At 49.6% G+C, this 23227-nt stretch overlaps 1 protein-coding gene across 7 annotated transcripts in view; it reads right to left on the reverse strand.

The window, feature by feature from the left end:
- The window catches only part of MEAK7 (MTOR associated protein, eak-7 homolog), a 44791-nt gene extending 37446 nt beyond the window's left edge, over positions 1-7345 (reverse strand). For 3 of the 7 annotated variants that reach the window (XR_010939131.1, XR_010939130.1, XM_067719554.1), the window contains exon 1: positions 7223-7345. The gene's annotated coding sequence lies outside the window, so the exon portion shown is untranslated. The other 4 variants (XM_067719556.1, XM_067719557.1, XM_067719558.1 and 1 more) reach the window with 4 other exon arrangements.
- Between the last annotated feature and the right edge of the window lie 15882 nt (positions 7346-23227).

Consider the following 23227-nt stretch of genomic DNA (forward strand, 5'->3'; position numbering starts at 1 on the left):
ACTGAGAAAGAAAAACAGAGTTGGAAGGATCAGGCTCCCCGACTTCAAACTATACCACAAAGCTACAGTAATCAAGACAGTACAGTACTGGCACAAAAACAGAAATATAGATCAATGGTACAGGACAGAATGCCCAGAGATACACCCACGCACATATGGGCACCTAATTTACAACAAAGGAGGCAAGAACATACAATGGAGAAAAGACAGCCTCTTCAATAAGTGGTGCAGGGAAAATTGGACAGCTACGTGTAAAAGCATGAAATACACTCCCTACCACCATACACAAAAATAAACTCCAAATGGATTAAAGACCTAAATGTAAGGCCAGACACTATAAAACTCTTAGAGGGAAACCTAGGAAAAACACTCTTTGACATAAACCACAGAAAGATCATTTTTGACCCACCTCCCAGAGAAATGGAAATAAAAACAAAAATAAAGAAATGGGACTTAATTAAACTTAAAAGCTTCTACACAGCAAAGGAAACAGTACACAAGACAAAAAGACAACCCTCAGAATGGGAGAAAATATTTGCAAATGAAACAACAGACAAAGGATTAATCTCGAAATATACAAACAGCTCATGGAGCTCAATATCAAAAAAACAAACAATCCAATTAAAAAATGGACGGAAGACCTAAATAGACATTTCACCAAGGAAGGCATACAGACGGCCAAGAGGCACATGAAAAGATGCTCAACATCACTAATTATTAGAGAAATGCAAATCAAAACTACAATGAGGTATCACCTCACACCAGTCAGAATGGCTATTAACACAAAATTTAGAAACAATAAATGCTGGGAAAGGTTGGTGAAAACGGAACCCTCCTGCACTGTCGGTGGGAATGTAAATTGATACAACCACTATGGAAAACAGTACGGAGGTTCCTTAAAAAACTAAAAATCGTATTACCATATGACCCAGCAATCCCACTACTGGGCATATATCCTGAGAAAACCATGATTCAAAAAGAGACATGTACCACAATGTTCACTGCAGCACTATTTGTAATAGCCAGGACATGGAAGCAACCTAAGTGTCCATTGACAGATGAATGGATAAAGAAGACGTGGCACATAGTTACAATGCAATATTAGTCAGTCATAAAAAGAAACGAAATTGAGATATTTGTAGTGAGGTAGATGGACCGAAAGTCTGTCATAGAGTGAAGTAAGTCAGAAAGAGAAAAACAAATACTGTATTCTAACGCATATATATGGAATCTAAAAAAAAAAAAAAAATGGTACTGATGAACCTAGCTGCATGGCAGGAATAAAGAGGTAGACATAGAGAATGGACTTGAGGACACAGGGTGGGAGAGGGAAGCTGGGGCAAAGTGAGAGTAGCACTGACATATATACACACTACCAAATGTAAAATAGTTAGCTAGTGGGAAGCAGCAGTATAGCACAGGGAGATGGGCTCGGTGCTCTGTGATGACCTAGAGGGGTGGGATAGGCAGGGTGGGAGGGAGGCTCAAGAGGGAGGGGATATAGGGACATATGTATGCATATGGCTGATTCACTTTGGTGTACAACAGAAACTGTATTGTAAAGCGATTATTCCCCCCAAAAGATCTATTTATAAAAACAAAAGATAAAAAAAAATGAACTCCAGGTACCAAAAAAAAAAAAGTGAACAATTCAGTGGCATTTGGGACATTCACAACATTGTGAGACCACCACCTTTATCTAGTTCTAAAACGTTTCCATCACCCCAAAAGACAGCCCACACCCATGAGCGGTTATTCCCCATCCCCGATCCCTCAGCCCCTGGCAACCACTAATGCGCTTTCTCTGTGGATTTGCCTATTTCGAACATTTCATGTCAATGAAATCATCCAGTGCACGGTCTTTGGGGTCTGGCTCTTTTCACTCAGCATAATGTTTTAAAATTTCATCTGCATGGTAGCACGATCAGTACTTCACTCCTTTTTATGGGTGAATAATAATTATGGTAGATGGAGATGCCGTCTTTGGTTTATCCATTCGTCTGCTGATGGACATTGGGGGCTGTTTCTATCCTTTGGGTGTTGTGAACAGTGCTGCTGTGAACATATGTGTACATGTACTTGTCTGAGTCCCTGCTTTCAAATTTGGGGGCGGCAGGTGCTATACCTAGGAATGGAATTGCTGGGTTGTATAATCTGATGTTCACTTTCTGAGGAATTGCCAAACTATTTTCTGTTTACATTCCCAGCAGGAAAGCATGAGGGTTCCGATTTCTCCATATCCTCTCTGACATTCTTGCTATTTTTCCATCTTTTTAATCCAGCCATCCTGGCAGGGGTGCCCATCTGCCCCAAACAGGAAGCGTCCAGCAGAGGGCTCCTTGGACAGGAGCTGTAGCGCACTTGCAAAGGCTGCTGGAAACGGGTGCTTGTGCAGCCCAGTTTGGGGCTATCACTCACGGGCCACCTGATCTAACTGGTTCCAATTCTCAAGTTTTTCAGCAGCCTAAGAGCCAAGAAGGAAAACTTCCGGCCCTGGGCTCAAGGTCCTGCCTGCGTGAGGCTTTCTTCATGTCTAAGATACAGCGAGTGGCACCACCGGGTGCCTGGTCCCCTCCAGGGGGCACAGCCCAAGCAGCCATGCCAAGGCAGACCCGTCTTGTTTGTCAACTTTTCTAAGAGCCCCAAGAAACAACCTGATCACGTAGGACTGGATGAGGAGACGAGCCATCATCATTTGATTTTTAACTACCCGCCACTTCCGGAAGAGAGGAGGAAAGAGTGCCAAGCAAAGGCAGAAAAAAGGTACGAACATCACTGACGCTGCAGTTAATTTAATATATTCTGCCAACTGCCAAGCCATGCTCTTAGTATTAAGTGTCTGAAAGCCACGCCTAAGAGAAATCACAATAGAAAATAGGTCGGTGCCCCCTGGCTATCGACAAGCAGGAGTACGCGTGTGGTCAGAGCTGCATTTCCAACCCAAGGCAGCGAGGAAGCGCGGGGTCTCGGTGAGAGTGTGAAGGGGGCTGCTTTCTTGGAAGGCTCAAAGAAGGGGCTAATGCCATTCAGTGGCTGGGTAGCTTAATCCTTTTCATCGAGGATGCAGGAGGAACAGAGAAGGGCTAGGGTGATAATTAAGAAGGACGCTGCACTGTTCTGTGGACCTGAAAGCAGGCTGCAGGTCATTCTGGGACCCCGCACAGTGACCTGATCTGTCTACACAGCATGATTTTGCTTTCACTGGGTTCACCCCCGCTTTACTTCCATTAGCGATACATCACGATGGCTTTAGTCAACAGTATTTTTAGATTCACACCCTTCCAACCAGGGAAATTCAAGATTCTCTCAAAATCTGTGTTAATTTGTCAAGTCACCGAAAGATCTGTCACACAACTCTCCCTGCGTCCCTCCCTTGTTATCCCGCTGAAATCCTGGAAATGGTAAATGAATTAAAATGTACCCTAGTGAAAGCTATTTCGTTCTCAGGGTCTTCCTAGCAAAGATCACCACGTTTCTTCACTTCATCTAGAAAACCTTAACGTTTGTGACATGAGAAGGTCCCTGACTCACCTAAACTCTGGAAGAGATGGCGGCCTTTTGAACACCTGCGGGGAAAGGTTTCTGAGATGTCAGCACAGCTTCATATCAGAGCTGGACCCTCCAGGCCGGTGACAGCCGTGCCCACCCGGGTGGGCTCCCAAGGCCGACCTGGCGGATGCGTGTGGTCCCCTCGGAACGTCAGACACCAGTCTCTGTGGACAGTTCCCTTCTGCCCGTTGTCTGGCTCAGAGGACCCTCATGTCCACCTCTGCACCCCTCATCATCTACTCAGCCTCAGGTTCCACGACTACCCAGCATTCCTGACTTTCCTAGAACCGACTGCTGCCTTAACTGACGGGGACACAGGTCCCTCCTTACTCACTCTGCTTGCGCGGCACCCACACCTGCACGCCTGACTCACCCACCGCAGAATCTGAATGCCATTAAAGAGACTGCCGCACGGCCACCTGGCCAGCACCTGAGTCAGCCTGGTACACGCACGCATGGGGACGTGCCGGTCCAACAGCTATGTTGTTCCCCACCCACCCCTCGGGTGGACGGCCTGTTCTCTCACCAGCTCGTGAGATCCCGTGTGCTCACTCCAGGAGGTCGGCCTTGCCTGGGTCCCTCACGTTCGGGCCCCAGGGGACTCACTCCCAGACCCCAGGCACTCAGGGGCCCTTGGATCAGTGCCACTCACTCCACCACCCGTGACCAGTCCCCTGCCCACCTCTGTACCCCATGGTCCACCAGGCCTGGGCCACCAGGGAGAGCTCACAGCAAGGACAGGGGCTCCATCTACATGCCGCACCTCAAACTCCCCACATCCTGGGAAAACATCCTTCCTTCTCAAAACCAAGGAATCGCTCGACCGGGGGATACCAGCCTCTTTTAGGGGGACGTCTGGGGCTAAGAGGCTGCCAACACGTAAATGCTTCTCCTCAGTCATTCCCAGATGCTCCATGACTGAGCAATCAGGGCGACCAGGGGCAGTGCACTGAGAGGTCACGGGGCCTGCCCCCTCCAGCACACTGGCCTTCCTGACATCAGCACATGCATCTAATCCCTTCAACAGATAACTCAGTGTCTCCTAGGCCAGGCCCCCGTCAGAGGGAGAGCAGACAGAAGCCTCAGAAAGGCCCAGGGCCTGCAGGAGCGTCCCGTCCAGCAAATGCTGCGGGGATCGGCAGGGATAGGGCAAGAGTGAAAAATGTCCCAAAGGACATGTTCTGGCTGGGTTTTCCGGCACCCACAGGTGGTTCACCCAGGAAGCAGGGACAGTGCACACAAAGGTGCAGGGTGACACCGACATCGTCCAGGCGAGGTCTGGTGTGCGGAGGGGGCCAGAGGGGTCTACAGAGCAAGGCGGCCTCATCTGCCTCCACCCAGCCACTCACTTCCAGCCCATCCCAGCCCCCTCCTCTGTCCCACCGGAAACAGGCTCCTCCACTGTTGTCTGGAAACAGCAGCCTGGCCTCCTCAGGGTCCAAATGCCTTCGAGAAAGGACCAGAGCTGGGCGAGGTGCCCACAGGGAGGACCATAGGGCAGAAATGCACAGGAGAGGTGCGGCCATCGGCATGCATGCGGTAGGCTCAGGGCGGCCCCTGGAAGAGATGCCAGGGAAGGCCCAGAAGCAGGGCAGCTGGCAACACTGGCTTTTCTTCTAGGAGGAGGAACTGCTATGCCCTCAAGCAGGAGCCACAGGCCTGGAGTCAACAAAAGGTGGAAGGAAGGGCAGCCTCTCAGACCATGCCCCAGGCCCCTGGCCCACCATTCTCGGTGTCCGCAGGGCACTGGTAAGAGGACACATCTATAGACAGCTCCAAGGACAGCCCGCTCCTGTTAAAGAGCTCCACACGGCTGGATGAAGTAATGGCAGTGGTACAGCGTCCCCAAGTTCCTCCAGCCTGGACTCCATCGTTTTATCAGGCCTGAAATCTCTTTAATCAACTTTGGGGAGGAACTGAAGGCCTTTGATGCGTCCTTACTTCTCCCCAGATGCATATTCCTGAACTTTCTTTCAGTCCCTGGCCATGGTTTTCTCACGGGACTGTCCTGGGTGCACCTCGGTATGTGCCACAGGCTTTTTTTTCCGGGCAAGCTGTGCATAAAACAACCCAACGCTGGCCTGAGTCTCCTGCAGGTTTACGTATATCACATTCTCTTTCAAGAGGACGCGCCTCAGTGTTCCTTTAAGATGGCTAACCCCAGCGGTTCTCAACTGGGGGCGGTTCTGTCTGCCGGGGGGACAGCTGGCAATGATGTCTGGTTGTCACGACCAGGGAGAGGGGTGCTGCTGGCGTCTAGAGGATAACAACCAGGGGCGCTGCTACATACCCTACAACGCACAGGACAGCCCCCCCTGAACAAAGAAGTCCCTGGCCCCAAATGTGAGTAGGACTGAGAATGAGAAACTGGCTTCCAAAGATGCAGGGCCGTGGGGCAGAGCGGGAGGGTGGGCACTGAAGTGCGCTGGTATCCAGGCGGTGTAAGCAAAGGTGCACAGATCCGAGTCCAAGCTCTGACACTGGTCGGTGCTAAGACTGAGGGCAAGTTATGAAGGCTTTTCCAACCCTAGTAGAACAGGGCCAGTGCCGCCAGCCCTGTAATGAGGGGAAAGGATTAAATGAGGCAGCATCGGGCATTTATCAATAATTCGGCTTTCTGGAGGCCAGAGGAGGAGACACATGAGCCCAAGGCAACAGAAGTTTCTTGCCTTGGAACAAAACAGGCCAGCTTGGAAGGAACAAACTCCCCAGGGCTAGGGAGGGAGCCAGGAGCTGTTTTTCTGTAGAATCGGCCGCAGTTCCTGCTGGCATCCTAGCATGGCTCAGGCACCTCTTTTCAGAGCCTCTCTGAGGACTCCTGTCCTCGAGGGACACCCTGGACTCTCCACCTCCAAGGGGCCACAGTCCTGGGAGCAGCAATCTGGCCCTCAGTACGCCCCTTCTGCGAAGACTCCCAGCCCCTCATCTGCTTCAAGCTTTGTTTACATCCCAGAACCTTCCGCGAAGGGTCAGCTTGAGCCTGGGCCAGCTGCCAGCTGTGCAGAGTCCCTGCTAGCCAGAAGGTGACCTGTCCCGCTCCTGCCCTGTGCTGGCTTCCCTCCCTCCAGGGAGCCCCAGTGGCTCATCTGCAGGTTGTCAGCCTAGGAGCACTTTCTTCTCTCCCCTCTGCCCTAAATTTAGCCATCAGCTCCACTCTCCGGGGACAAAGTGAGTAGGCTGTGGTCATTAGAGAGACCGCCCCAGCCCGGCACACACTCCAGTACAGCCCCCTGCCTCGCCTCCTCCCGCCGACGCTCCCCAGTTCTTCCTGCGTCTCTACAGCTCTCTCTCGCTTTCCCTTCTGACAGCGGGCCTCCACCCTGAGAACCCTCGGGTAAGAATCTGCCGGAACCCTCCGATCTCAACCACACGGCAAGCAGAATGTGAGGAGTGATTCTGTGCTCCAACACGCGGAGAGACTCTTCCTCCCTCGCAGCTATACCCCCCACCACTCCCCACCCCGCCGCTGGGCAGAGAGGCACGGGCTGCCAGGGAGGGGCAGGGCCCAGGTCCACTCTGGCACCATTCGTTCCCAGGACCAGGGTCATCGCCCCCAACCCTAAGTTGGCCAGGCTGCTCCCTCCAGGCCTCCTGACCAACGACCTTCCCCCTCCCACACCCCCACCCTTCCTCCCACCGAAGCCGTCACCCTCAGCCCCAGAGCCGACCCGACCTGCCTTTCCGGTTGCGGTCCACAGGTGCTCCTCTAGAGCCGCCCACCCCGTTGCCAGGCGACAGCGCTGACGGACGGCTATCTGCCCCAATCGCAGAAGCGGAAGTCTAGGGGCGGAGCCTTATAAAGAATTCAGCCAATGGATATGCACCTCATGGGGAGCCGGCCAGGCGCAGAAGGGTAAGGGCGGGGCCGTGGGCGGGGCCGGATGCAGGAAGGAAGGAGGTGGGATTCCTGGGGAGCCGCCGTGGGAGGAGCTGGAAAAGGCGCTAGAGGCGGAACTGGGAAAGAGAGTGGCTGAGGATTCATGGGAGGAGCCAGGGAGGAGCACTTGGGGAGGGAGGGGTTGTCTGGCCTCGGGTAAAGTAGCTGGGCTTTGGGAGTACGGGGTGTGGCCGGGATGAGGACGGAGCTGGGAGAGAGGAGAGCGGGCCTAAGTGAGACCCAGCGAGAGACGAGAAAGGCAGGTAACCCAGCCGCGGGACCCTCCACTACTGAGGCCTCCATGGATTAAGACCCAGGCAACCCTCCTCTGGCACCCCTCTCCCTCCCCCAAATAATCTGGGCGCAGCTTCGCATCCCAGGGCCCGGGCTCCTGCCTACCCCCCACCCCCGCTTCTGCCCCTCCGCAGCCCAGCCCCTCTCTCTTCCTGGGAGCCCTCACTTCTGTCTTGGTTCTCTGACCCCCAGTCCTTTCCAGTGGCATTTCAACGTGCTTAAGTCTGTCCAGTCTAGATAAATAAACTCACCTAGACCCTCAGGCCTTCTCCAGCTTCTCCCATCCCATCCTCAACCCCTCGACCCCAGCTTCACTCCAAAATGTCTCAGGACTGTTGTCCGGATTTATAAACCTTCCATTCGCTCCCCAAACCACTGAAACCTGGCCCCAGGGGCTCTGTCACTAAATCCATGGGGCACTTTCAGTCCTTACATGCAGGGGTTCACAGTCAGCCTTATTAAAACTCTCCTTCCTGGGCATCTAGGTCACTCAGCCCTGGCTTTTCTCCCCTCCCTCCCTGATAGTTTTCACGCTACGCATCCTCGCTGAGATTAATTCCTTCCTCCTGTCTTCCTGGTGACTTCACTTCCCACCTGTCTGCTCTGCTGACCCCCAAACCTGCACGTCCACCTGGTGGTCTAGACTGCACTCTGACCCTTAACGCCCATCAGGTTGCATCTCAAACTCAGCCCAGCCAAATCCAAACTCTTCCCTTCAAAACTGCATCTCCTATTTACTTCCTTCCTGAGGGCCGTCCACCACCTTCCAGGCCCAAGTCAGAGAACTGGAACCATCCTGGATGCTTCCTCCTCCTTCTCTCTCCATGTTCCATTACTTACTAAATCTGTTTTACCCCCAAGATCTGGCCTGCATCCACCCACTTCCCTCCATGTCCCCAGGGCCCCCTGTCTGGGCCAGACCCCAATAACAGCCTCCTTGCCTCCTCCAACCCATCTCCCAGCCAGAACCAATGGAACAGTTAGCACAGAAACCTTCCTCCTGCCCCCAAGACTGAGAAATGGCAGCACAGGATCAAGCAGAGTAACAGACACAGATGAAACCAGCTGGTGGGTTTTGCTGTCCTCAAGTTCACGAGGAACAACATTTCTCAAGGACACTCAGCTGCAGCTGTAAAGTGTCATAATCACCCCCTTTTTTGTGTAGTGACTGTTTTACTCACAAAGAACTTTGAAGTGTAAAATCATAGATGAGCAGAAACTTCACTGAAATTATATCACTCAGAATGAAACTTCCTGCTCCCGCCTGAGAATTTAAGTCAACTTTGATGGAGAAGCAGCCTGGATTTCCAACCCAGGTGCAGATCCATATAAATGGTTTCTGGACATGATGGTCCATTGCCCTCCTAACTCTGTGGTTCCCAAGGGGACAGGAGCCGAGTCTACACTGCAGCCCAGGCCAGATGCTGGCCGCTTCCCACACAGCCCTGTTTGGCCCTGAGCCTGTTGAAACGCTGCTTCTCTTAAGTTTCACCCAAACCCCACCTTTCCACAAAGTCCTATGAAATCTGTCTTTGCCTTTGTCAGTTTGAGCTGCCCAGGGCTCCCAGTGTGCTGGGTGAACAGGCCTGATTTGTCAGACTACGGGTTGACCTTGGTGGTCCTGGGCCTGTGGGGCTAGGACAGCTGTAAGGTCCCAAGGGCAAGGGCAGTGCTGGTCACAGGTCCCCAGATCGTACTGAGCACCTGCTATACACATGCCAGGCCTGGTGACACAGCAGTGAGCATTACAGTCCCTGCCCTCAGTCTTCTAGTCCTTTACCATTCAGTTCCACCTGCTGAATGAGTGGGGAGGAGCATGATTAAATTGAGGGGAGGGGATGGTTGGCGGGTTTCTGGCTGCAGAGGAGAGGCTGGGGAAGATAAGAGGGAGAAAAACCAGGACGGTGAGAAGCTACGGCGGGAAAATAGATGGGATATTAAAAAATACACAGAGACTTCAAGGCTTAAAAAGAATTCAGAGCTGGAGAACAGTATGGAGGTTCCTTAAAAAAGTAAAAGTAGAGTTGCCATGTGATCCAGCAATCCCACTCCTGGGCATATATCCATAGAAAACTATAATTCAAGAAGATACATGCATGCCTACGTTCATAACGGCGCTATTTACAATAGCCAAGACATGGAAGCAACCTAAGTGTCCATCAACAGAGGAATGGATAAAGAAGATGTAGTGTACATATATACATATACATACATATACAATGGAATTTACTAAGCCACAAAACGAATGAAATAATGCCATTTGCAGCAACATGGATGGACCTAGAGATTATCATACTAAGTGAAGTAAGCCAGACAGAGAAAGACAGATATCATATGATATTGCTTATATGTGGAATCTTAAGAAAAAAAAAAAAAGTACAAATGAACTTATTTACAAAACAGAAATAGACACACAGACATAGAAAACAAACTTATGGTTACCAAAGGGGAAGGGAGGGGAGGGATAAACTAGGAGTTTGGGATTAACAGACATATACCACTATATATAAAATAGAAAACCAACAAGGACCTACGATATAGCACAGGGAACTATACTCAATATTTTGTAATAATCTATAAGGGAAAAGAATCTGCAAAAGAATATATATATATATATATATATATATATATATCTGAATCACTTTGCTGTACACCTGAAACTAACACGACATTTTAGTCAACTGTACTTCAATTAAAAAAAAAAAGAACTCAGAGGCCATCTGAACATTTTCCTTTTTTGTGTCAAGGGACTACTGCCTTCCAGACTCTTTCTGTTCACCCTCGTCCCCGCCGTTCCTGCCAATCGGGTGCTTCCTGGCCAGAGCCCCTTCTTGCCTGCTGCCTGGGGACTGCCTGGATGCTTCAGGCCCGCAAGGCACAGGCCCTCGTGGAGAGATGGGTCTGAGCACCGAGGCTGTCCCGTGGGAGCAAAGTGTTCCGCAGCCCAGGCACCCTCACCCTCCTGGGCACGAGGGAGTAACCCCAGCTCTTCGTCTCCGCTCGCTCAGGTTTCTGCCGCCTGCAGCCAAGGGAGTGGAAGGATAAGATCCCCTGTACTTATGCGTGCAAACCTCGTGAGTATACTTTCAGGAATATCCGAGGTGGTGGCATTCTGTGCAAAAAGGCAATTTCCTAGAGGCCGGAGCACGCCCAGGGCAGGGGGCCAGGGGGCTATGGTGGTCCCAGGTGCAGGCAGTGGGGGGCAGCGGGGGCCCCCCGGCTGTAGAGATACCGACAATAAAACCAACTAAAAGTCGGTCTGCTTTTTATCCCCAAGCGCCAGCAATTCTAAGCAACATCAAGTGACATCATTCTCCTCCCTGAAAAAGGCTTTTATTGGGCTAAGCACAAAACCAGGGGTTGGCAGACTTTTTCTGTCAAGGGCCTGACAGTAAATATTTTTGATTTTTCAAGCCATACCATCTCTGTCACAGCTACTCACAGCTCTTGTGGCACCAAAATACCCACAGGCAATAGAAGAACAGTTGGGCATGGCTGTTTATGTCACACATTTATGGACACAGAAATATGAATTTCACATAATTTTTACACATCATAAAATATTATTCTTCTGATTTTGTTTCCAACTGTTTAAAGTATGAAAGTCATTCTTAGCTCACTGGCTATATAAAAGCAGACAGTGGCCAGACTGCAGTTACTGTTACGGTTTTTTTTGTTTGGTTGGTTTATTTTTTCCTAGCAGGATGAATTCTTAGAATTAAAAAAAAAAAAAAAAAACTTTACCCAAAGAAGAAAGCTGTTTGCTACTTCAAATGTGCCAACAGGGCTTCCCTGGTGGCGCAGTGGTTGAGAGTCCGCCTGACGATGCAGGGGACGCGGGTTCGTGCCCCGGTCCGGGAAGATCCCACATGCCGTGAAGTGGCTGGGCCCGTGAGCCACAGCCGCTGAGCCTGCGCGTCCGGAGCCCGTGCTCCGCAACGGGAGAAGCCACCGCAGTGAGAGGCCCGCGTACCAAAAAAAAAAAAAAATGTGCCAACAGAGGAACAACTCATTGAGCATGAAGAGCCACAATAACATCATATCACAAAAGGAAAATGACAAGTCTCCAGAAACCAAACATAAAGTCAAGGAATACTATGATCTAACTGATAGATTCAACACAGCTGTCATAAACAAACTAAAGAGCTACAAGAGAACTCAGCAAGGCAGTTCAATGAGCTCAGGACTAAAATTAAGGAACAGAAGAAATACTCAGTAAAGATACTAAACTCTAAAAAAGAACAAAATAAATTCTGGAGCTGAAGAACTCAATGAGATGAAAAATGCATTAAAAGGCATTGGAGGGCTTCCCTGGTGGCGCAGTGGTTGAGAGTCCACCTGCCGATGCAGGGGACACGGGTTCGTGCCCCGGTCCGGGAAGATCCCACATGCCGCAGAGCGGCTGGGCCGGTGAGCCATGGCCGCTGAGCCTGCGCGTCCGGAGCCTGTGCTCCGCAACGGGAGAGGCCACAACAGGGAGAGGCCCACGTACCGCAAAAAAAAAAAAAAAAAAAAGCATTGGAAATAGAGCAGACCATATGGAAGAATTAGTGAGCTTGAAGAAGCTTATGTTTTAATAATATTTATATTTTTTATTTATATATTTTCATGTATATTTATAATATTTACATAAGCTTCAAACTGTACATTTTTATGACATTTCTTTAAAAACCGAGTTTACCAATCCTGTTTAAAATTGCATCAAAAAAAATAATAAAATACCTAGGAATAAACCTAACCAACGAAATGAAAGACCTACACACTGAGAACTATAAAACACTGATAAAGGAGATAGAAGATGATTCAAAGAAGTGGAGATAACCCATGCTCTTGGATCAGACGAATTAATATCGTTAAAATGGTGTACTACCCAAAGCAATCTATAGATATAATGCAATCCCTATCAAATTACCCATGACATTTTTCACAGAACTAGAACAAATAATGCTAAAATTGACATGGAACCACAGAAGACCCAGAACTGCCAAAGCCATCCTGAAGAAAAAGAACCAAGCCAGAGGCATAACCCTCTCAGACTTCAGACAGTACTACAGTAATCAAAACAGTGTGGTGTCGGCACAAAAACAGACATATGGATCAATGGAACAGAACAGAGAGCCCAGAATTAAGCCCACACACCTAGGGTCAATAAATCTTCAATAAAGGAGGCAAGAATATACAATGCAGAAAAGACAGTCTCTTCAGCAAGTGATGTTGGGAAAGCTGGACAGCTACATGTAAATCAGTGAAGATAGAACACACCCTCTCACCATGCACAAAAATAAACTCAAAATGGCTTAAAGACTTAAACATAAGATAGGTCACCGTAAAACTCCTAGAAGAGAGCACAGACAAAACATTCTCTGACGTAAGTTGTACCACTGTTTTCTTAGGTCAGTCTCCCAAGGCAATAGAAATAAAAATGAAAATTAAAAAATGGGACCTCATCAAACTTACAAGCTTTTGCACAGCGAAGGAAACCATAAACAAGAGGGAAGGACAACCTACAGAATGGGAGAAGAATCTCTGCAGACGATGCAACTAACGAGGGCTTAATTTCCAAAATAGACAAATGGCTCATACAATTCAACAGCAAAAAAACAAACAACCCAATCGAAAAATGGGCAGAAGAACTAAAGAGACATTTCTCCAAAGAAGACATACAGGTGGCCAATAGGCACATGGAAAGATGCTCAACATCACTGATTATTAGAGAAATGCAAATCAAAACTACAATGAGGTACCACCTCACACCCGTCAGAATGGCCATGGTTAAAAAGTCTACACATAACAAATGCTGGAGAGGGCATGGAGAATAGGGAACCCCCCTACACTGTTGGTGGGAATGTAAATTGGTTCATCCACTATGGAGAACAGTACAAAGTTTCCTCAAAAAATTAAAAATAGAGTTGCCATATGATCCAGCAATCCCACTCCTGGGCATAAACCCAGACAAAACTATAATTCGAAAAGATACACGCACCCCTATGTTTATAGCAGCACTATTTACAATAGCCAAGACACGGAAGCAACCTAAGTGTCCATCAACAGATGAATGGATAAAGAAGATGTGGTACATATATACAATGGAATATTACTCAGCCATAAAAAGAATGAAAGAATGCCATTTGCAGCAACATGGATGGATCTAGAGATTATCATATTAAGTCAGACAAAGACAAATATATGATATCACTTATATGTGGCATCTTTAAAAAATGATACAAATGAACTTATTTACAAAACAGACTCACAGACAAGGAAAACAAATTTATGGTTACCAAAGGGCAAAAAAGGGTCATGGGCTTAACAGATACACACCACCACGTATAAAATAAACAACAAGGACCTCCTGTATAGCACAGGGAACTATATTCAATATGTTGTAATAACCTATAATGGAAAAGAATCTGAAAAACATTACACATATACACATATATATATATAAAAGCGAATCAGTTTACACCTGAAACTAACACAATATTATAAATCAACTATACTTCAATAAAAAGTAGACTTTTTTAAAACACTGGGTTTATTTGGAGAACACCCAGTTATAGATCTGGCCCCAACACACATGGATACAGCTACAGGCATTCAGCTCAAGAGCAAGTGTGAAACACCTGGAATCTTCTGAGGTCACTCAGGGTGCAGTTTGGGTCTCCCGCCCCCCCTGCACTGAAAGAACAGATTTGAAATAAACATCATCAATACGGTGATGCGCACGACCAAGAAACGCCTCGGGCTACTTCAGTGCCGACATTCTGCGTGACCACTTGGACTTTCTGTGCTTAAAAATTCTCAACTCCAGAGCAATCTAAAAGCCTTTAGAATAAATCCCAAAGGAACCAAGGCATAAATGGCTTTTCAGTTTCTGGACTGTAGCATGTAATGCAATTTGGGTGAATCTCTGTCACACGTAGCCTTAGGCTTAAGGCTTTCCCTACTCATACAGCTGCTGCTGCTTCATGAAAGCAATCTTGAAAGCAAAGCTAATAAAACTTGTTCATATATGTGTGATGGATTAAATAAATGTGGAAGAGAAGGTACGTCTCCCTTTCCAAAGAACCCCAGTAATTTATGCAGAGGCTCCCAAGTGGGGGAGGCAGAGCATGACTCCCTCTCCTTGGGCCTGGGCTGCACACGGCGACTTCCTTCCAGAGAGATCAGAATGGAAACGGAGACCGGAGTGAACCATACAGGGCAGGAAACTGACCAGGCTACCGCACGCAGATGATCACAGCTGACATCAACAGTCATAAATTACATGGATACAATGGGACCTTCTGTGACCTTGGTTTGGGGAGCCCTCAGCTCATCACAGACCCAGCAAAGGCAGCTTCTTCACTCTATGAAGTTGGCCTGCAGGCCGGGGACCCTCAACCCCCTGGTCCCCCGTGTATTTCCGCTTTCTCTGGAACGTTCCGCCCAGTCTGCGTCTCTCCCAGCCTCACCGGCCGTTCTCCTGTTACCAGGCATGCCTTCTTTCTTCCCTCCCGCGAGCTCACATCTCCACTGCAGGGAGGCTCAACCCCTCACAGCAGGACGATGTAAAAGGGTCAATGTCATGGAGATGAGGGGAGATCTGGGGAGAGACTTGTTGGAGGGCCGAGTCTGTTTCCCCGGAAGGAGAGGGGGGAGCCTGCCTCCGACCTCAGGCCCTGGGGGTTCGGGGCTACAGTGCCCCTCTGAGAGCTCCAGCCAATGGCCATATCACACATGCCACAGCTGAGGTGTGAGGGCAGCGGAGCGGGCTCTGCTCCCGGCGGTCACCACCCTGCCACCCAGCAGCCCGTCAGAGGAAGAGGATCTGGGACAGGATTCAGGACACACCCTGGGCGCAGACGCCTGGAATCACACTGAGTCTCCCCAGGGCCCCACGGCAACAGGCTGCAGGGCATCAGCCAGCCCAGGGCAGGCAGTGCCCAGTCAGGGGAGTTGCAGGGGCCAAGGAGGCCTCCCAAGGATGCGCAGAGGTGACCATGAGATCAAAGTCAGCTCAAAACATGGGCCAGGCCCAGATGACCTGAAGCCAGCGTGCTTCCCGTGGGACGCCGAACAGCAGCCTTCAAAGACGTCCAGGTCCTAATTCCCAGACCCTGCGGGGATATGTGAGCTGACATGGCAAAGGGAACTTTGCAGATGTGATTACATTAAGGATCTTGAGATGGGAGATGATCCTGCATTATCCACGTGGGCCCAGTGTCATCACAGGTCCTTATAAGAGAGAGCAGGACAGGACTTCCCTGGTGGCGCAGTGGTTAAGAATCTTCGTTTCAATGCAGGGGACACGGGTTCAATCTCTGGTCCGGGAAGATCCCACATGCCGCGGAGCAACTAAGCCCGTGCGCCACAACTACTGAGCCTGCACTCTAGAGCCCGCGAGCCACAACTACTGAGCCCGTGTGCCACAACTACTGAAGCCCGCGTGCCTAGAGCCCGTGCTCCGCAATGAGAAGCCACCGCAATGAGAAGCCCACGCACAGCGACGAAGAGTAGCCCCTGCTCTCCACAACTAGAGAAAGCCCGCGCGCAGCAACAAAGACCCAACGCAGCCAAAAATAAATAAATATTTTTTTAAAAAAAAAGCGGGAGTGTCAGAGTCAGACAAAGAGATGTGATGATGTGGGGGAGGGGAGAAGAAGGAAGGAGGGAGGGAGGGACTGGAAGATGCTATGCCTACTGGTTTGAAGATGAAGGATTTCTAGAATCTGGAAAAAGCAAGGGAAGGAATTCTTGATTTCAGACTTCTGACTTTCTGAACTGGAGGAGAATAAATGAACATCTTGAGCCACTAAATCTGTGGTAATTTGCTCCAGCAGCAATGGGAAATGAATAAACTGTCATCCGGCAAGTAAAAACGTTCTGCCTACCTTCCACCTCTCCTCCCTCCTCCACGAGCCTGGAGGGGACAGAAATAGGATGGACAGACGCAGCAAATAAAGATACAAGACGCCCCGTTAATTCTGAATTTCAGATAAACAATGAATAGTTCTTTAGTATGGATAGTCCCAAATATTGCATGGGACATACTTATACTGACAAGAAATGATCTGTTTTTCAGCTGAAATACATATTTAACTGGATACTGTGGCTGTATCTGGCAGCCCTAGCCACAGACAGCAGCTGTAGGGGAAGAAAAGAGCAAAGAAGAGGAAAACTGCCCTGTCCCTGACACCCACGGCAAGTGCTCCAGGGGAGAAGAGAGATTTAATATTAAATCAAGCCCCAAACTTTATTACCTGGGACTGGACACTTTTAATTCATGAATTGGGACCACTTTCAATCTAAAGTGACCCTGGGACCTAATTTCCTAAGAATGGAGAGAAAAAAAACACAGGAAACGTCTGGGCTTTTCATCCAAGGATGAGAAGGTGGCTCCCTCCCTCCATCACGCTGAGAAGGTTGGAGGGACAGCAGGAAATAAAGCTGCTACACCTGCCGGGCCGGCTTGGACCAGTGACAATGGGATGCATCAGCTCCGTCTCCCGCCCAAGGTAGAGGTGCAGATAGATGTTGGCTGCGATGACGAGTCCTGTGTTTGCTCTGCACGTTCCCCACTGGATGTGCAGCCAGTGCAGGGCCGGAAGCAGGCCTATCCCATTCCCCAAGCCCAGTCTGTGCCCCTGTGTTTCTGAGGAGACCCGACACAGCTAATATAGCCGTGTGCCCACAAGGTGGCGCTCATGGTCACTGCAACACAATTTGCTCCGGTCATTGTCACAAAAAAATATTTTAGAATAGTTTTAGATTTACAAGCTCGTTGAGAATAGGATACAAAGAGCTCCTGTGTGTCCCAGACCGAGCTTCCCCTGTGATTAACGTCTTACATTAGTGTCGAACATTTGTCAGCACTGATGAACCAATACTGATCCCACGTTACATTTAGGCATCGTATCTCTTTAGGCACCTCTGGGCTCTGACAGTTTCTCAGACTTTTCCTGGTTAGTAATGACCTGGGTAGGTGTTCTGTAAGGTGCCTTTCTACTGGGATTTGTCTGAGGTTTTTCTCACGATTAGACTGGAGTTGGGATTTGGGGAATGAGGACCCCAGAGGTCCAGTGCCCTCTCATCCCAGGTATCAAGGGCACACACGGGCCCCAAGACCCCTCACTGCTGGTGATGGCCTTGATCACCCGGCTGAGGTCAGTCCCATCCAGCTTCTCCTCTCTACACTTGCTCCCCTTTTCCATAATGAGCTCCTTGGATCATGTGTTTTTTTTAAGTTTCCTTTTTTTTTGGACGCACGGCTTGTAGGATCTCAGTTCCCCTGACCATGGGTTGAAATGTGGGCCATGGCAGTGAAAGCCTGGAATCCTAACCACTAGGCCACCGGGGAACTCCCAAAGGTTTCCTTTTTTAAATCATTTCGTGTCACCCCTGGTTCAGTTAGGACAGTGGGGGTGGGTGTGAGAAGAGGGGGGCGGGGGGTGCCCCTCACATGGCGTGAGAAGTGGAGACATGCATCCCAGGGTGTACAAAGGTTGGAGTCTAGGACAGTTACTTGCGGTTCTTGCCTCTTCCCACCTCACCGATGATCCAAGTAAACCTCCATCAGTGTCCTCGAAGGGGTCACAGGAAGGAAAGCACGGGAGAGGGCGGCCAGGGAGAGCGGTGGGAGAGGGGACCCTGTCACGCTGCCCTGGGAGCAGCACGAAGATGCGGCGTCCCAGGAGTGCGGCACCGCGCATGCGCCCCCCCCCCCCCACACACACACACACCGGCGCTGCAGCAGGTGCTCAGAATGGAGACTGGTGCCCCCAACCCGCCCCCCACCTCACTCCACCCAGGCCGGCTTCCCTGTAGCTCAGTGAGTTTCCATCAGTTAAGTCAGATCACACCTCTCTGCTTAGAAACCCTTGTGTGACCTCCCCCGGTCCCAGGCAGACCCTGCAGCCTCCACACCCTGGGCCTGGACATCCCTCCACCTATGGGGTCACGGGCACACCGACTCCCCAGCTCAGGGCCTTTGTAAGGGCCCTTCCACTCTGCCCAGGACAGGTGTCCCACTTTCTCCACTCCCTCACCTTCAGGCCTCGGCTCAGATCCCACCTCCCAGAGACCTTCCTGCCTCCACCCCCGTCGCTACCCCGTCGCCTCGATGAAGTGGAGCAGAGAGGGTGATGTCCCCTGAAGACAGTACAGGGTTCAAGGACCGTGTGGGAAAACCTAACCTGGCCAGCAGGGAAGACCCCAAGGATGAGCCCTGAGGCTCCGGAGGGGGGATGGGGGTTTACGCCCCCCCAGCCAATGACCACCCCCCCACCGGGCTTAAATTCTGCAGGTGATTCCTGTGGCCACCCCGGGGGGCACACACAGCCTCCTTCGCGGTCTCTTGTGAGCCAGGCGCTCTGCTCTGAGGGGTTAGTTACATTCTGGTTTTGCAATAAGTGTCTGGGAGGTCAACCCAGCCTTTCTCACCACGATAAAGCACTGTTTTTCTGCTTTTGTGGTGCACGGTCTTTTCCTTCTTCTCTAAAACCATAAAAGATGTCAAATCACACACACCCTGCCCCCATGGCTGAGATCCTGTGGTGCACACCCCCAGTTAGGAGCGCCTTGGGGGCTGGGCTGAGCGAGGCCCCTGCAGCAGCCTGCTCACCCCTGCTCACCTGTGTGTCAAGGGGTTGCCTTATAAGGTGAAAAGCAGCTGCCCGCCCGCCCCGCCCGCTGCGGGTTCAGCCCAGGGCTCAGAAAGGAAGTCCTGAGTTTCGCAAGAAGCTCTGCACCGATCTTTGCAGGTCTGGCCTCCAAGCCCCCAGCCAGCTTGCTACAGGGTATCTCAGGGTATCTGTTAACAACAGGAGTTAGGTGCCAGAGACGCACGGGGACAGGGTCCTACTTCCTTTTCAGCAGTTAAAACCAGAAGAGATGCTTGGACATTCATTGCCTGGGGAGGCCAGCAGCTAGCAGACAGAGGCAGGAGGGCATTATAACATCAGGGGAACCAGATGAAGCTGCAGTTTGGGGTTTCGAATATGACAATACTAGTACATGTCGGCTCTAGTGAACCATGGGCCAGGCCTGAACCAAGTACCCGACACGCAGTATCTCATTTAACGCTCACAACAGCTGGGTAGGATAAGTACCACTATTAGTCCCACTTTGCAGATAAGGAAAACTAAGGCTCAGAGGAAGGCAGTAACTTATCTAAGGTAAGATAAGTAGCTTTTCTACCAGACAACCAGCAAGTGGGAGAGACTGAAGAGGCCTCCAGGAATCCCCCTCTGAGAAGGATCGCTGTTCAACGCAGCAGCCACACGGGCCACATGTGGCTACCAAGCCTTTGAACTGGTCCCAGCTGCGATGTGCTGTGAGTGTGGAACACACACCAGAGTTCAGAGACTTGGTTGCATCTTTAAATTTTAAGGTAAAAAAATCTGAACTGTAAACTATCTCCAAAATTTTCAGCTTCATTCTGAAATCATTATAGATTCATGGGAAGTTGCAAAGATAGTACCCAGAGGTCCCTTCACTCAGTTTCACATGGTGACATCTTATGTAATTATCATAATTATTGTACAGTATCAAAACCAGGAAACTGACGTGTGTATAATTCTACGTCCTTTCACCGCATGTGTGCATTCGTGATGATCAAGATACAGTAAATCAAGATTCGCCATGATCAAGATACAGTAATGATAAAATAGCGATGGCATGTTGAAATATTATCTTGGCTGTGTTGGGTTAAACAAAATAAATCATCGGGGTTAATGCCGCCCGTTTCTTTCCGCTTTGAAAATGCGCCACTGGAACATTTAGAATCGTGCACGGGGCTTGCCTGTTTCCACTGGACAGCACTGGCATGGAAGTTCAGACCCAGCTCGGCGGTTAGGACAGGTCACTTGACCTCCCCGAGCCTGGCTCCTCTGGAGTAGACCAGGCCTTCAAAGTAATTGTACAACTGCTCATTCATTCAGTGCATTTACTGAGTGCCTGTCGTGTGCTGGGCATTACGCTAAGGGCTGGAGACACAGAAGCAAAGACTGTGGCTCAAAAACACGAATTGTCCCTGGCCCCCAGAGCAGGTAAATCCAGCAGGGGAATCCTAGAATCCCACCGCCTTCCTGACACCTCCCAGAACTCAGCAAGAGGCACAGGGAAGGAAGTGACAATGGTAGAAAAACAAAGTGCCGACCCACAGAGGACACACAGGTACTGACGTATACAGCTGGCGCTTCCAGTCAGAGAACTCAGCAGCCAGCCCTGGAACCCAAGGCCCACATCCCCCACCTGTCCACCTGTCCTTCCATCGACCTCAGCCTAATAGACTTGGGGTTGCCAAGGGGGAGGGGGCTGGGGGAGGGATAGAATGGGAGGCTGCGGGGAGCAGCTGTAAGCTTTTACATAGAGAATGGACACACAACGAGGTCCTACTGTAGAGCACAGGGCACTATCTTCAATATCCTATGAGAAACCAGGATGGTAAAGAACAGTAAAGAATGTGTATGTGTGTGTATATATATAAACTGAGTCCCTTTGCTGTAGGGCAGAAATTAACAGGACATTGTAAATCAACTATACCTCAATTTAAAAAAACAAACAAAAAAAATACCAGACCAACCTTCACACACACAAAGAGAGAAATTTCTAACATGAGGAAAAGCAGGGTAATAAAACAAACCGTACCCCTCCACCTAGCTTTAACCATGATCAACATTTTGCCCTATTTCCTATTGTTCATGGGAGTATTTGAAAGAAAATGAGAGTCACCCTAACATTTTAGCCTTAAATATATCCGTCTGCATCTCTGTAAAAAATGACACCTTCATACCCAACCACAATGCCATTAACAATATTTCCTTAATATAACCCGGTCTTCACTCTTTGGACGCTGATTAGAAATTCTGAGTCCTGGGCCTTGCCCCAGGCCTTCTCAATCAGATTCTGCATCTCCATAAGGTCCCGAAGAATTCGTGTGCCCATTAGTTTGAGAAACAAACTTTACATCCGGTCTGTTATTGAACTGTCTCCCACAAAATCCACACGTTGAAGTCCTAACCCCCAGGACCTCCGAGTATGACCTTATTTGGAAATAGGGTCATTGCAGACGTAATTCATTCAGATGAGGTCAGACTGGCATAGGATGGCCCCTAGTCCAATATGACTGGTGTCCTTATTTTAAAAATTAGAGACAGACATGCATAAAGGGAGGATGATGTGAAGAGACAGTATAAGAAAGAATGAAATAGTGCCATTTGCAGCAATATGACCTAGAGATTATCATACTAAGTGAAGTAAGACAGAGAAAGACTATTTGTCACATGATATATATGTCATATGATATCACTTACATGTGGAATCTAAAAACATGATACAAATGAATTTATTTACAAAACAGACACATAGACTTAGAAAAAAAGTTTATGGTTACCAAAGGGGAGAGGTGGGCGGAGGGATAAATTAGAAGTTTGGGATGAACATACACACAGTACTATATATAAAACAGATAACAAACAAGGACCTACTGTACAGCACAGGGAACTCTACTCAATATCCTGTAATAACCTATATGGGAAACAGACCCTGAAAAAGAGTAGATATATGTTTATGTATAACTAAATCACTTGGCTGTACGCCTGAAACGAACACAACATTGTAAATCAACTATACTCCAATATAAAATTTAAAAAAATTTTTTTAAAGAGAGACAGAGAGTAGACGGCCGTCTCCAAGCCAAAGAGAGAGGCCTGGACTGGACCCGTTCCCCATGGCCTCAGAAGGACCACCCCTGCTGAGAGCCACCTTGAGTTCACACTTCTGGCTCCCAGAGCTAAGACAGGATACGCTTCTGTTGTCTAAACCATGCAACTTGTGGTACTTTGCTGCGCCAGACCTAGGACACTCAGTATTCAAAGTTGGGGGGGGTTAAGTGCCCCCAGCTGAGCCCCCATTGAAAGCTTCCAATATAATGGGTCTGAGGCAGAGGCTCGGGGTGGACGTCTGTAACGCTCCTGAGGGGTTCCCAGCTGTAACCGGGCTGGAATCACTGCTCTGCTTCCCCAGTTAACCATCAGCCTGCGGATCACCTGCTGCCTACTGCTTTGTGGTGAAGGGCTAGCGGGTTATCTGCGGAGAGAAATACCCAACGCCAGGAGTCCTCAAAGCAGGGGTCCTGGACCAGTAGTTCGGGACCAGCCGGGAGCTCGTTGGAAATTCAGAGGCTTGTGCCCCAGGCAGACCTGTTTCAGAGACTCTGGGGTGGGGCCCAGAAAGCTGTGTTTGAAGGAGCACCCCCCTCGTGATTCCCATGCACCTCAAGTTTGAGAACAAGCCTCAGAGAGGTGTGGGCCCTGATCCCGGCGTGCACTTAACAGCCTCCATCCGAGCCAGCCGGTGGGAGTTTTAAGAACCATCAGCGAAACGAAGCAAACTCCTTCGCTAGCCACAAACCAGATGTTTTCTTCCTGACCCTCCTGACCAGCATCCCCCTCTGACTCTGGTTCCCAATTTCTTTTTTTTTTTTGCGGTACGCGGGCCTCTCACTGTTGCGGCCTCTCCCGTTGC

Source organism: Pseudorca crassidens, chromosome 20, assembly GCF_039906515.1.
Source record: "Pseudorca crassidens isolate mPseCra1 chromosome 20, mPseCra1.hap1, whole genome shotgun sequence".
Lineage (NCBI taxonomy): Eukaryota > Metazoa > Chordata > Mammalia > Artiodactyla > Delphinidae > Pseudorca > Pseudorca crassidens.